The sequence below is a fragment of the Calidris pugnax genome, unplaced genomic scaffold, assembly GCF_001431845.1.
Source record: "Calidris pugnax isolate Ruff unplaced genomic scaffold, ASM143184v1 scaffold20, whole genome shotgun sequence".
In the NCBI taxonomy this organism is placed as follows: Eukaryota; Metazoa; Chordata; class Aves; order Charadriiformes; family Scolopacidae; genus Calidris; species Calidris pugnax.
The window spans coordinates 29,796,414-29,809,427 of record NW_015094510.1 but is presented as its reverse complement, the minus strand read 5'-3'; positions in this window follow the sequence as shown (position 1 = coordinate 29,809,427).

Genomic DNA, 13,014 nt, shown 5'->3' with positions numbered 1-13,014 from the left:
AATCCAGATCTGGAATCCAGTTCCTGTTCATCACAGGAGTCCAGTCTGGGACTTCCTCAGTGCCTGCCAGTGATGTGATCATCATCCTGGGAGCTTTTTATATCTTGTATATATCCTCATCCTGGGATCATCATCCTGGGAGTTTTTTATATCTTGTATATACTTCACTATTTTCTTTCTATTATTTCATTAATATTTTCATTAAAGTAGTTGAGTTTCTTCTAAACTCATAAGTCTCTTTCTCTCTGCCTCCTCTCCTTGGAGAGAGAGGTGGCCGAGAGCATCTGTCATTCATCTCAGTGGCCAGTGTGGCTCAAACCACAATAGGAGTGAAGAACAGTTAGCAAAATTCCCTAAAAGCCTTTCTATCAAGTAACATAAAATGACAGATTTCTGTATTAGTAACATTATTCCGATATTGTTTCATAAAACTATCGAATGCATTCCTGTTAATATTCAAACTTGTGCAGAAGCACATGTCACTTCACAAGTGTTCTTATGGGTTTTCTTTTTAGCATTCTCTGCATATCATTAAGTGATTAGCTGAAAACCAGTAAGCTGTCACAGACAAACATGCACCCTTCAACAGAGGCACCGAGGGGAATTACTGACGCCTGTTTCCAAGATGGGGCCTGCTGCTGAGGTCTCTGTCTCGCTGTACACACCGGCCGTCAGTGCCCAGGTGTGGGCAGGGGGGGCTGTGGGGGCCACTGTGAGGACAGGCCAGTTCCACATGGTTCCACCTGGCTCCAACAGCCCCACAGCTGAGCAGGGCACAGCTCAGCCCCTCAGGCAAGGTGGCTGCACCTCTGGGCACCCCTCGTTTAAGAAGCCACAAAGACCCTCCCCTTGTTTAAGAAAGGGCAAAACACCTCATGGCGGTGTGAGGGGTGAGGAAAAGAAATAAGGGAACAGTCCTGTGGTCACCAGGTTCAGTGGAGCAGGAGGAGAGGAGGCATTCCAGGGACCTGTGGCTCATGGAGAGGTGATGGTGGAGAAGACTCCCCTGCTGCAGCCATGGAGGACCCCATGCCACAGGAGGTGGTTATTTCCTGAAAGAAGCTGCTGCCATGGAGAGCCCACACTGGAGCACAGGAAAAGTGTGAGGAGGGATGGAGCAGCACAGAGGAGCTATTATGGACTGACCACAACCCTCATCCCCCATTATTCTACAAAAGGAATGTTTGAAGAAGTCTCTCTTCATGAATTTTGTTTACTCTCAAGCTAACTAGACCAATATTTTTTATTATATTTGATAAAGAAAAATACATTAATATACTTCACACTGACCTTTCCAATGGATTATTCAGCCTGGAGAAGAGAAGGCTCCAGGGAGAGCTTATAGCAGTTTCCTGTATCTGAAGAGTGCCTACAAGACTTTTTACAAAGGCATGTAGTGATAGGACAAGGAAGAATGGCTTCAAACTAGAAGAGCGGAGATTTAAATGAGATATTAAGAAGAAATTCTTTACTATGAGGGTGATGAGACACTGGAACAGGTCACCCAGAGAAGTTGTGGAGGCCCTATCCCTGGAAGTGTTCAAGACCAGGCTGGATGGGGCTTTGAGCAACCTGCTCTAGTGGGAGGTGTCCCTGCCCATGGCAGGGGGGTTGGATTAAAGGATCTGTAAGGTATCTTCCAATCCAAACCATTATATGATTCTATGATTCTATGATTTCCATTTTATCAGGTGTACCTAATAACAGTCTAAAGTCTAATTTTTCCTCTATGAAACCTTTTAGACATCTCAGGTAAAAAATTCTCACAAATATTTAAATCATGAAATATTTTTCGTGCATTAGCAGAAATTGTCTATATTTTTTTTTAATTAACAGTTTTTAATTAAATCTTTCCAGAAACATGTAATTACAGATCAAATCATAATTTGCGAAAGTTAAAAAGAAAGTTCCAAATTGCCAACTGTCAAGTAGCAGATAATTGCCAGTGAAATCTAAGGAAATAATTGGTTTTTTAAAACTTCTTAGCACTTTTCAGTGTTTCTTAAGATGTAATTACAAAGAAAACCACATATGTCTGAATTTGTCTACACTGCTATCCCAGAAACTTCTGATCTGGTCTGGATGCGATAGCAAATTATTCTTGGCAACTTTGCCTTAGTAAGTTCTGCTTTTCCTAACCCATGAGATGGATTTTCAGAGCCCTCCCTGCGCTTCACGCTAGCTCAGGTATACAGCTACCTGCATTTCAAGTACATATTTTAAAACTAACTTGGCATCTCTAACCTACACCAGTGTCACAGAAATAACTGCCACTTAGACCTACTTGAAGGTTATTTGGGTGCATACAACACAGCAGCTGCTGTTGATTCTATCTTAATATCATTAACCTATGAAAATACATTCAACATAACCGCAGCCTGCCACGCTGAACTTCATAAAGTAGTTCAAATCATTGTTTGCTGCAGGTCATTAAGAAACTAGTAAACAGACTATTTAACGATGATGCTAATGTAAATTTTCCATGACAGCAGTCACTGGTATCCTGCTGACAAACGATAATGTCATTGCAATGTGTCCTTAGAGCTCAGTAATTACTTCTGTATTCATAAGTGTATTTGGCTGAAAGTTTACCTGATCTGAATGCGAAAACTCTCAGTAATGTTTACACATGCTACGTGTGTCAGGCACATGTGTGACATGAATATGTTTGAAATACCTCTAAAGAAATAATCTGTTCACCTGCGGCATTACACTGCCTTCTTCCCGCCACACAAGATTCTTCCTGAAATACAGCATTATTAAACTATTGTTTTATCTCCTTAGCTTACAAGATAATGCAATAAGAAAACACTTCTAGAACCAAAAAATGAAATACTTTCAGAGAACTGCAATAAAATAGGTTTAAAAGCATCCTGCCTACCTGTGTGAAACAGGCTTTTGTAATTTCAAACATCACCAGTATAGTTTGAAGCATATTTTTATGACGATGATTCTTTCAAGCTGCTTTTAAACCTTCTAAACTACTTGAAAAACAACATCTGAATTTTAGTAGTTAAGACACAATATCTAATATTTCTAAATGAGTTTTATATATTAAAGTGTCATGACCTGATTAAATTTACCTCCAAGTGCATAAAGAAATAAATAACACTGTCAAATACAGTATCAGTGATTACTAAGGAGAAGTCATATAAGATGGGGTTAGTATGTAAAGATAGGGATATCTTAAAGAGGCATAATAGGGAATCCAAAGAAAACAGAAGAGTTTGCCTAACTAAGGACTACAGAAAAAATGGAATGGATGTGTAAATGGGGAACTTATAAGCACCTGAAGAATAATAAAAACAGCCAATATGGATTTTTCAAGAACAAACTATGTCAAGCCAAGCTAATCTCCTTCTTGGACAGGATAACTGCAGTAGTGGTTAAGAAGAAGAATAAATTTGCTGTATCTTGAGTACAGTAAGGCTTTTAATATTTTTCCATATTAAATTCTCACAGGAAAGTGAGGGAAATGTCATCTACATGGAAAAAAAGGACCAAACATAAAGACAGTGTGTGACTGCCTGAGAAACTTTCTCAAAGAATAGTTATCAGTATCAAATGGGGATTTTCTTTCAGGCTGGTTCCCTCAGAGATCCCAGGCCCAACTCCTTTCAATTTTTTCATTAAAAATATGCATTACAAAGTAAATGGATAAAATTTGTAAATGAAACCAGGATGTGTTAGGGGTACAGAAGTCTGGAGAAGACCTTCAGAATTCAAAACTGTTGTAATAAAGACATACTCCAGAAATTAAAAAATAAAGAAAGTTCAGAGCACAATAACTAGTAAGGAGAAATGAATACCTAAAATGCCAAATGAGGAAAATCTGCAAGTTTAAGTGTGTTAGAATTGATCTGTGAGTCAACAGTGCAGTATTACTGCAAAGGAAGAAAAGGGAAAATCTTGTGTTGACAAGAATTTTTGCAGGTAAGATGCCGGTTAAGGATAATTTTCTTCTTGTTTCCAGGGAGAATGCAGCTGAAGCAGTGCAAGCAGTCTTCAGTGCCATACTCCAAAATACATGTAGTCACTCCAGAAAGGATACAGCAGAAAACACCAAGAAAGAGGAGAGAGCTGAGAATGCATTAGCCATGAGGGAATGCTGCAGAAAAAGGGATTCTAGACAGGTAAAGTTTTGATAAATCTTCCAGAATATGTAAAATTGTTAATAGGAAAGACAATGATCGATTGTTACCTATTGTTCATGAGAAGGAAAGATACAAAGAACCCAGTTTAACTTGCAGTAAAGACTATATAGGTCATATATTATGAAAAAAATTGAGAGGAAAAAAAGCTTGAACAGGACACCCTCGGAAAGCCTTTTGGCAGAAATTCTAAAAAAATGTACTAGATAAAAATCTCTGTGGGAAGCTCTAGTGTATTTGATCCTTTCCCAGTGCCAGGGGACTGGACTATGTAACCTTTGGAAATCTATTCCATCCCTGCATCTCTAATTCAATGACCACATGATGTGCTTTAGCAAGGACCATTTATGGATTTTTTTAAAAGAGTGCTCTGTGACATAAAGTTAGATAATTGCACCCTTTTGCAGAGTAGTATTTTCTTACCCAAAAGGCACCCCTGCTTCCTTTGCACTTATTTACAGATTACAGTGCTATTCAGCACAGCTCAAGACAGAGGAAGTTGCCATAACATATATTTTGATAATTTTTATAAATATGTCTACATGAATGATTAGGACAAAATTTGACCTGTTTTAAAAGATGCTCCATGAATAAACTTTCTATGAATAATCCCTAGCTTCACAGAGTATGAATCACTGTGTATTAAATATTAAATAAATCAGCAGCTTTAAAATTAATTGCTTTTAGGGGATTTTAGTGCTAGATGAGATCATTACAGCACTGATTTGCTTCATGTAACTTCATCTAGTGATGTAACAGACATACCCACCTTGATGTTGGTTAGGATAAGTCATCTTCATTATACGTTTTTTAAAGAAAAAATAACAGGATAAAACCAGACATATCTTGAATATCAGAATACTTGTGGGAACATACACTTTTGAATAAATACCAGGTATGCTTACAGCACTTAAGGCATCAAAGGCTGTTCTGATTTTCTTGGAAAACAGACTCTAGTTCTACAAAGACATAGCACGTGGCTATAGCTGAATGGCAGCAATTATCCAATCTGCAGCTTTTGCGGTGTGGGGGACGGGTGCTGGGAGCTCACTAGAGCTGAGGCAAACAGACAGATTTATTTGAGATAAACTTTAACACGATCATAGAGAGAATAATAAAAGTTTGAATGTAGAAAAGCCAAAACTGTGGGCTGAAAATGCATCTTCTAATGCAGACAATATTGTATGAGTTCTAATTAATGTGAAAATTAAGCAGAAAATAGAGTGTGTGTGTGTGTGTGTGTGTGTGTGTGTGTGTGTTAAGAAAAGCATTAGATTGCTTGATCATTTTTTTTCATGGAGCCGAGAAATTGTTTCATGTAACTCACTAATGCTTTGATATAAAAGTATAGATGGTATGATGGCAGCATATTTCTCTCTCAAACATGCAGATACGGTCTGTTAGAAACTGGGAAAGGTAAGACTAGATCACAGGACACAGGTGAAAAGTATCATTGTTATTGGCAATAAACCTCACTAAAATGATTTTTTACGAGCAATTTGCTGTATCAAACTGCAGTTTCAATCTATAAGTATAATTTTGTAGAAACAGCATTGAAGGTTTCCTGGTTATTATGCTTGAAAAAAAATTTATCAGATTTGCTTCACTTCATGAGTTAAAAAGAGAGGGTGGAGGCTTCTCAGTAATTTCACCATCTCCCATCTGGACTTCAGACTTGTCCTTTTTGGTCATCCAGCATCATCAATACTGAGGCTTCTGCAGCTGGAGCTGATGTGGTAGTGCACACAAGCCATCAAGAAACCTTCCACACCAGGAAGGGTGGCAGCACTAGGGAGGTGAACAAGAGAAATGTGTTAAAAAATGCCACCTTCAAGCAAAGGTGAACTTTGAGGTTTTTTTACAGGAAATGACAATTAGGTCAATACAGCAAGCTGTTCTGGGTAGTGAACAGACACCATTTTTATACTGTTCTGACTTCTTCCTCACTCTGCTGCTTAGACTATGTCACAGAGGTTATAGCTAAACATTTTAATGAGAATTAGTAAGAAAATTAATTTTTTTTTCATCAATTGTTGGAACAGGAAAAAAATGTTTGGAGGGGGGAATTTTATTTTTTTTCATGGAAATCATGCAATGTTTTGACATGTTTCAGTTTTTCCTCAATAGAATGCAAAGAAACTGTCTTTTTGATCTAGGGAAAAACAAGTTTTTATTCATAATAATTCACATTCTAAATATCTGTAATTTCCTGTTTCCTGATGATTTTCTTTTGGTTTCTTCCCATCTTATTCCACACTGAATTCGGTTTCACTGCAGTTTTTAACTGGGGGGGGGGAGGGAAGGAAGGAGGGGGATTATTACTGTGGCTGTTGTTTAATTACTGTTATTTACTTAAAAGATGTAAAATCAACATCTTGCTCCCAATTTAAAAAGGCAGTACTTAAGTACTACATAATTCAGAAGGGCTGTATGCATGCCTCTAATGAATAGTATAGGGACATATGAATGAATGGCTTTTCTTAACCTTTCAGGGAATGACCAGGTTGGCCAGACTTTGGGTGATTACCAAACAGACACCTCAAGTATACCCAAGGGAACCCTTCCTTTGCTACTTTAGAAAAGTACTCAAATGAGTAAGTATAAAAAAAGGAATAAAATACACTTACTTTAAATACTATTTCATGTAAACTTACTGACAGTTGGTCTAACTCATACAGTACCTAGATGACTAGCAGTAAGTCACTTCAAATTCAGGAATTATTATAAACAATAGGCAAAACCCAGTAGTAGCAAAAGTTCATCTTTTTTCACCGTATAAACAAGACCAGCTGGGCTCAGGTGGAATGCATTTAAGTTGGTGCATTTTCCCCACACACATATCTCTAATTGATGAGGAAATTGCCCCATCCTTCAGAATTGCCTGTCATTTTCTACTGCAATAAGCTGTACTTAGGAAAGAAACATTGCTTCAAATTTTCATACTTTCTCAGGTACATCCCATGATGCAGCCCAGATTATAAATCTGGGCCAGAAGAAACCTATTACACCATTAAAAATGTAACAAAGATGAGCTCAAATTTAAAGGACATAGACTCCAATTTTTCTCTTGTATCAAATTCTCAGGGACTTAAGCTGTCTGGGAAGTATTGCAGAAGAATCTCACAATACTAATTGATTGAGCAATAAAATGGCAGATGAAATTCCATATTAAAAAAAAATGCAAAGCAGTGCACATGGGAAAAATAACCTTAACTATACATACACAATGATAAGCTCTAAATTAGCTATTACCACTCAGGAAAAAGATCTTGAAGTCTTTGTGGCTAGTTTCCTGAAAACATTGTCTACATGCTCAGGGGGAAATGGCATTTTAGGAACTATTAGGAGAGGAAATGAGTAAAACATAAACCAGTTTTACACCTGAAAAGCTGTGTCCTATTCTGTGTGTCCTACTTTTCAGAAATCCATAAGAAGAAGCAGAGAGAATAGTGGCAAGGAGGATCGGTATATAGTATAGACTATAGGAGGACAGAATAGATGGAGTAGGATTCTTCATACTTGAAGAGGTGACTGATGGATGATATTAAAAGGTATACAAACCTATGGATGATACGGTATGGAAAATGATTTTTACCTGTTTTTTAATTTTTTTTTTAGAGAAGTGCCAGGAAATGGCCAATATAAAATGAGGTTTAAAGCAAACTAAACTTTCTTAGAATGGGATTATAGAGCCCATTTGCATAGGACGCTGTGGATATTGGAAGTAAATATAAGGAAGTAACAACTGTAGGCAACTCTTCAACACGAGGCTCTCTTTCTCTATTGAGTTTAGAAACCTTAAAGCCCTGGTTGTCAGGAGGTGAGAGCACCCAGCAAGGAAGAACTTCTCCAAAGTCCTTTCAATTTTAAATGAAAGACTGCTCAGCTTCTCATACCCTTCTGTAATAAACCACTATCAGTTGATATTAGACATAGGACGCTCTTCTAAATGGACATTAAGTCTAACTTAATATGGCAGTTCTTATCAGTGTTACTACATTTTTCTCAAACCAAAATAATCCTGACTGATATCAGCATGATTTAAAGCATACTCAGGATTTTTTGCTTTCCACAGGATGACCACAATAACCTCTTCTTTCATGATGAAAGACTCTTACCATATCACTTTAATTTCTGAAGGTCGGTAAGTTTGCAAAGAATGATGTTAGTGTACAGCATGGTGGAAAGGAGTGGGACCAGTGGATGAATTTATTCAGAGCCAAACACACTGTACTACACTTGTTTCAGTATCAAAATAATACTCTTGATGAGAAGCACTATTAAAAATAATTACCTGTTTTGTCTACCCTAGAATGAAAAACAAGTCAGCAAGAATGAAAATGCAAGAAAACACTTAAAAGTGATTTCCTGAAAATCAGTTCTGCTACTGAAAGGGAACTGTATCTTGTTGTGGTGCCCTGCTAATCTATTCAGTACTGCTGCTATCACTTCAAAAGGGGATGCAAGACCATGCCAAAGGGTGCAGTGTAAAAAATTCTACATAGGTGATTTGTATTTTATTTACGTTTTATTGCCCAGAAGTGTTAAGCACTTCACAAAAGAGATAGCCTTGTCCCAGAGTTTACAGTCTAATGGATCTATGTGACAGATATGTGAGCTACAACATTTCATAAAGCAAGAAAGGACTATGAAAGGACAGGGTGTTGAGTCAATTGTTTTCTCCATCATTCATTTATTGCTGAGGCATTTCCAGTGACCACACAGCGAAAGCTGCAATGAGAACTGCATTTGAAGCAAGGCTAATCTAAATGACTGGATCCAGTTTTGGGATGGAACTCCATGCCCAGATGGTTGTGCCATGGGGAGCCTTTGTGGCACAGAAGTTTTCCTGCTCTGAAGGAGCTCACGTAGCAGCACTGGCACACAGGCCAGGGTCAGGGTGTTGTCTGCTTCCACGCTGTCTCTGCCCCAGTGCACCTGGAACCTGGTGGGGAGGGGTGGTGGTGGATCTTTATTTCTATGTCTCTTGCTAGTGAAACAATTCTTCTCTTCTCCTTTCCACACTCCTGTACTCCTAATTGTCTCAACCTAGCCTTGATAATTAGCACAGCTTCACTTTCCCCCTTCCTCAGTCAAGTCCTCTTCTCCCTCAGAAAGCTATATGTCTCCAGGCACATAATGACATGCCTCTTTAACAGATTGTAATAGCTGGGATCTGCATTTTGTTGAAAATTCCATAAAGTACGAATCAAAGCTGCTACTTCAGCATGTGGGCATTTATCAGTACATAGGCATCACAAACGCTGTCCATACTGCAAAGTGTCTGTCTCCTTCATACCCTGTTTTTCCTCTGGGATTCCCATAAGGTGAATGCCTCTGCTGTCTTCACTGCAGATGTATTCCTCTTGGCTAACATACAGGCTTCATTTCTTCTCTAGCACAGATCTTCTCATATTCTTCTGGTTCCTCCAGGGTCTTTTCATAAAGGTATTTAGTCCAAGCACAAGACTATCTGATCAAGAAAATAGCCAAAGGTTTCCAATCCTTGCCAGAGGAAAATAACATCATATTCCTGCATCTTCTGCAGCGAGATTCGTTCCGGTGCTGCAGCAGATAGTCAACCTCTCAGCTGAAGCTCTAAAGAGCAAGACTTCTCTCATGGTGGCCCCCTGGAAAGGCCAACACAAGCTAACATGCCCTAAGGCAAAGCAAGCATTTGCCACCAACAGCCAGTTCCTCCCCAGGCCCTCTCTAGTCTATCCCCTCCGTACTCTTTAAACATTCAATAAAACATTTTACAATAATTTTTCATTTTCTCTGATACTTTGTTGTGTAACTCTAAGATCTGTCCCTCCTTCCCTTAATCTCTTACCACAACCTTCACAGCCAGCCTGAAAGGAACTAAAGGGAGACAAGGACTCCAGTTCAGAAGTGGTTTCATGCAGCAGCTCTCCAGAAGCCACCAGGAAAACACACGAACTCTCCCTTCTGGTCTTCTCTTGCTTGGCAGTGTACAGCTGCATTGCATTTATGCAGCAAGTTTCGGGGAAGAGGGGAGAAGGAGAGAGACGTGGCGGGGGTGGCCTCTGTGAGAAGACATCAGAAGCTGCCACCATGCCAGGCAGAGCCAGTTTTGTCCAGCTCCAAAACAGACCCACCACTGCCCATCACAAATGAGCCCATCAGTGATGTTGGTGGCACCTCCGTGACAACATATTTAAGAAAGGGTAAAAAAAAACCTGCAGAGCAGGTACATGAGAGAGAAATGACAAAAATGGGAAAGAAACAGCCCTGCAGACACCTAGATCATTGAAGAAGGAGGGGGAGGAGGTGCTCCAGACACTGGAGCAGAGAATCCCCTGCAGCCCATGGAGAAGACCATGGTAGAGCAGATAGCAACACTGCAGCCTGTGGATGACCCCACGCTATACCAGGTGGAGAAGCCTGAAGAAAGCAGCAGGCCACGGGGAGCCCATGCCAGATCAGGCTCCTGGCAGGAGCCGTGGCCTGTGGAGACAAGTCCATGCAGGAGCAGGTTTTCTGGGAGGAACTCTGGCCCATGGAGAGCCTACGCTGGAGCAGTCTGTTCCTGAAGGACTGTACCCTGTGTGAAGGACCACACTGGAGCAGGGGAAAAGCATAAAGAGAAAGGAGCAGCAGAGATGAAGTGCTATAGACTGACCAGATGACCAGAACCCCCATTCCTCGTCCCCCTGCGTCGCTCAGGGAGAAGACTCATGAAAGAAAGAGAGAAGTTGAGCCTGGGAAGAGCTGTGGGGGGGAGGTGCTATAAAGTTTTGTCTTTGTTTCTCACCATCCTACTCTATTCTTAATTGGCAATAAATTATTTTTCCCCAAGTTACGTCTGTTTTCCCTGTGATAGTAATTGGTGAGTGATCTCCCTATCTTTATCATGACCTGTGATTTTTTTTCATCTCATTTTCTCCCTTCTTCTGGGTGGGATTGAGAGAGCATCTTGGTGGGCACCCAACAGTCAGCCAAGGTTAACCCACCAGAACAGCAATGAGCCTAAAAACGTACTTCACCTTTCTTCCCTTCCAGCCTCAATCTTGCTTACATCCCTGTTATCTTTCCTGTTCCAGTTTTTCTTTAAGATAAATGTGATCAATTACTTGATCATCTGCCATTCATTTCTCAAAATTTACTGAAATGCGATTTTTCTCCTTTGAAGTTGCAACTTTTTTTTCCTTGTGTCTTTTAAACACAATTGCTACGGTGTCCTCTTCCACTTTCTTTCTGCTGCCTTTCATAGATGCAAAAATGATCCTGAGATGTCTAAACAAGGTAGGTGTCAAGTAGAGGATGGGATTATTTCCAGGAATAGCACTGAGTGATACCTTTGCAGGATTACTGGGCTCATCTCCGACAGTCAACATTAGAAATGAAAGCTAGACAAATGCAGGTTTTAACAAATCAGAGTAAGTAACAATTGGAACAACTAACCCAGGAAATTGATGGATTTCCTGTCTCCTGAAGTCTTAAATCAAGATTGGATGCTTCACTAAAATATATGTTCCAACTCCAATAGTAACTACAGACTTGATGTAGGAAGTGCAGGGTGAGACTCTTGGTCAGATCAGATTAGACCATTGTATGAAATGGTTCCTTCTGGACTCTAAATTTCAGTTAACATGCTACCATTACATTTGAAAAAGATCAAAGCATATTCCTTAGCTCAGTTGGCAGGCAGTAACTTGCTGTGGCACTATAATGGACATATGTATAAAAACCTAATGTTTTCTACATTTTTGGCATGAATTCACATGAGTATGTGTCACCAAATTAACTACATGTTTTACTTCTTTCCAAGTTCACTTGCTCCTAGTGGTGAAGAACCATCCAGCCATTAAGGAATGGAAACATTATTCCTTTTTCATTACTTATTACTTGGATTTACAAAGTCAAAAAAAGAAATGCTAAAGGATAGAAGAAACAAGGAACCAAATTTTGGGGAGAATTTCGGGAGACGAAGGAGACAAGGCAAGGAAGAAGAAAGACAAGCAAAAGCAGAGGTCACAAAAAGCCATGGGTAAATAATGTGAAGCACAAGCCTGCAGATTCAGAGGAAGGATGGGAATATGTGAAGGGAAAGCGAAGGGAAGTACCAGACTTACTGAAAAATAAAAGAATGAGAATTCTGAATTGCAGGTGAAGTCTGTTTGCCATTGATCTGCAAAGAAATCTTTCAAAGAGTAATTTATTTACAGGAACTCCACACTCTCCCAAACACACAAAGGCACAGTCACGCACAGTCACACATGCCCATGCAGAGAAGTTTATATATATATGTCTATATATATATAGGTATCTGTTTTCAATGTTCTTTGCCTGCTCTTTGGGGTGTGTGGTTAACGCTAAGGAACTCACAATCATGCTTCAGAACTCAGTCAGCCTCTGCAGCAATTAATGCGGGTGTTTTTCACCCCAAAACAGGAGTTCTTGGGGACACTGGCTAAATTAATAAACTAAGAAAGAAAACCGGAGTGAAAGCAGGTAAAACTCTGGTCTTGGAACAAATGTGTTTGAACACAGAGCCACAAACTTCACCTTAAAAATCAATATTCGTTCATGTTACCCATTAACAATTTAAAATTAATTTTTCGGGTCCATCATTCCCTGTGACTGACAGGAATCTCTCTGCAAAGCCATAAGTAAGGTGCCTTCCCCGATAGTACAGCTATTGTTGGATGATTTCATTACCTATCATTTATTATATATATCTTTTGATTATTAACTGCAATATCCCCAGACCTCTGGCAGCCACTCTGGGGAACTTCCAAGGCTTGGAAAGAAAAATCCCAAAGCACCGAAATGAAAGGTCTAGACACAAAAAACCCCCCTCCGTTATTTTTCCCACCTAAAAAAAAAAAAAAAAAAAAAA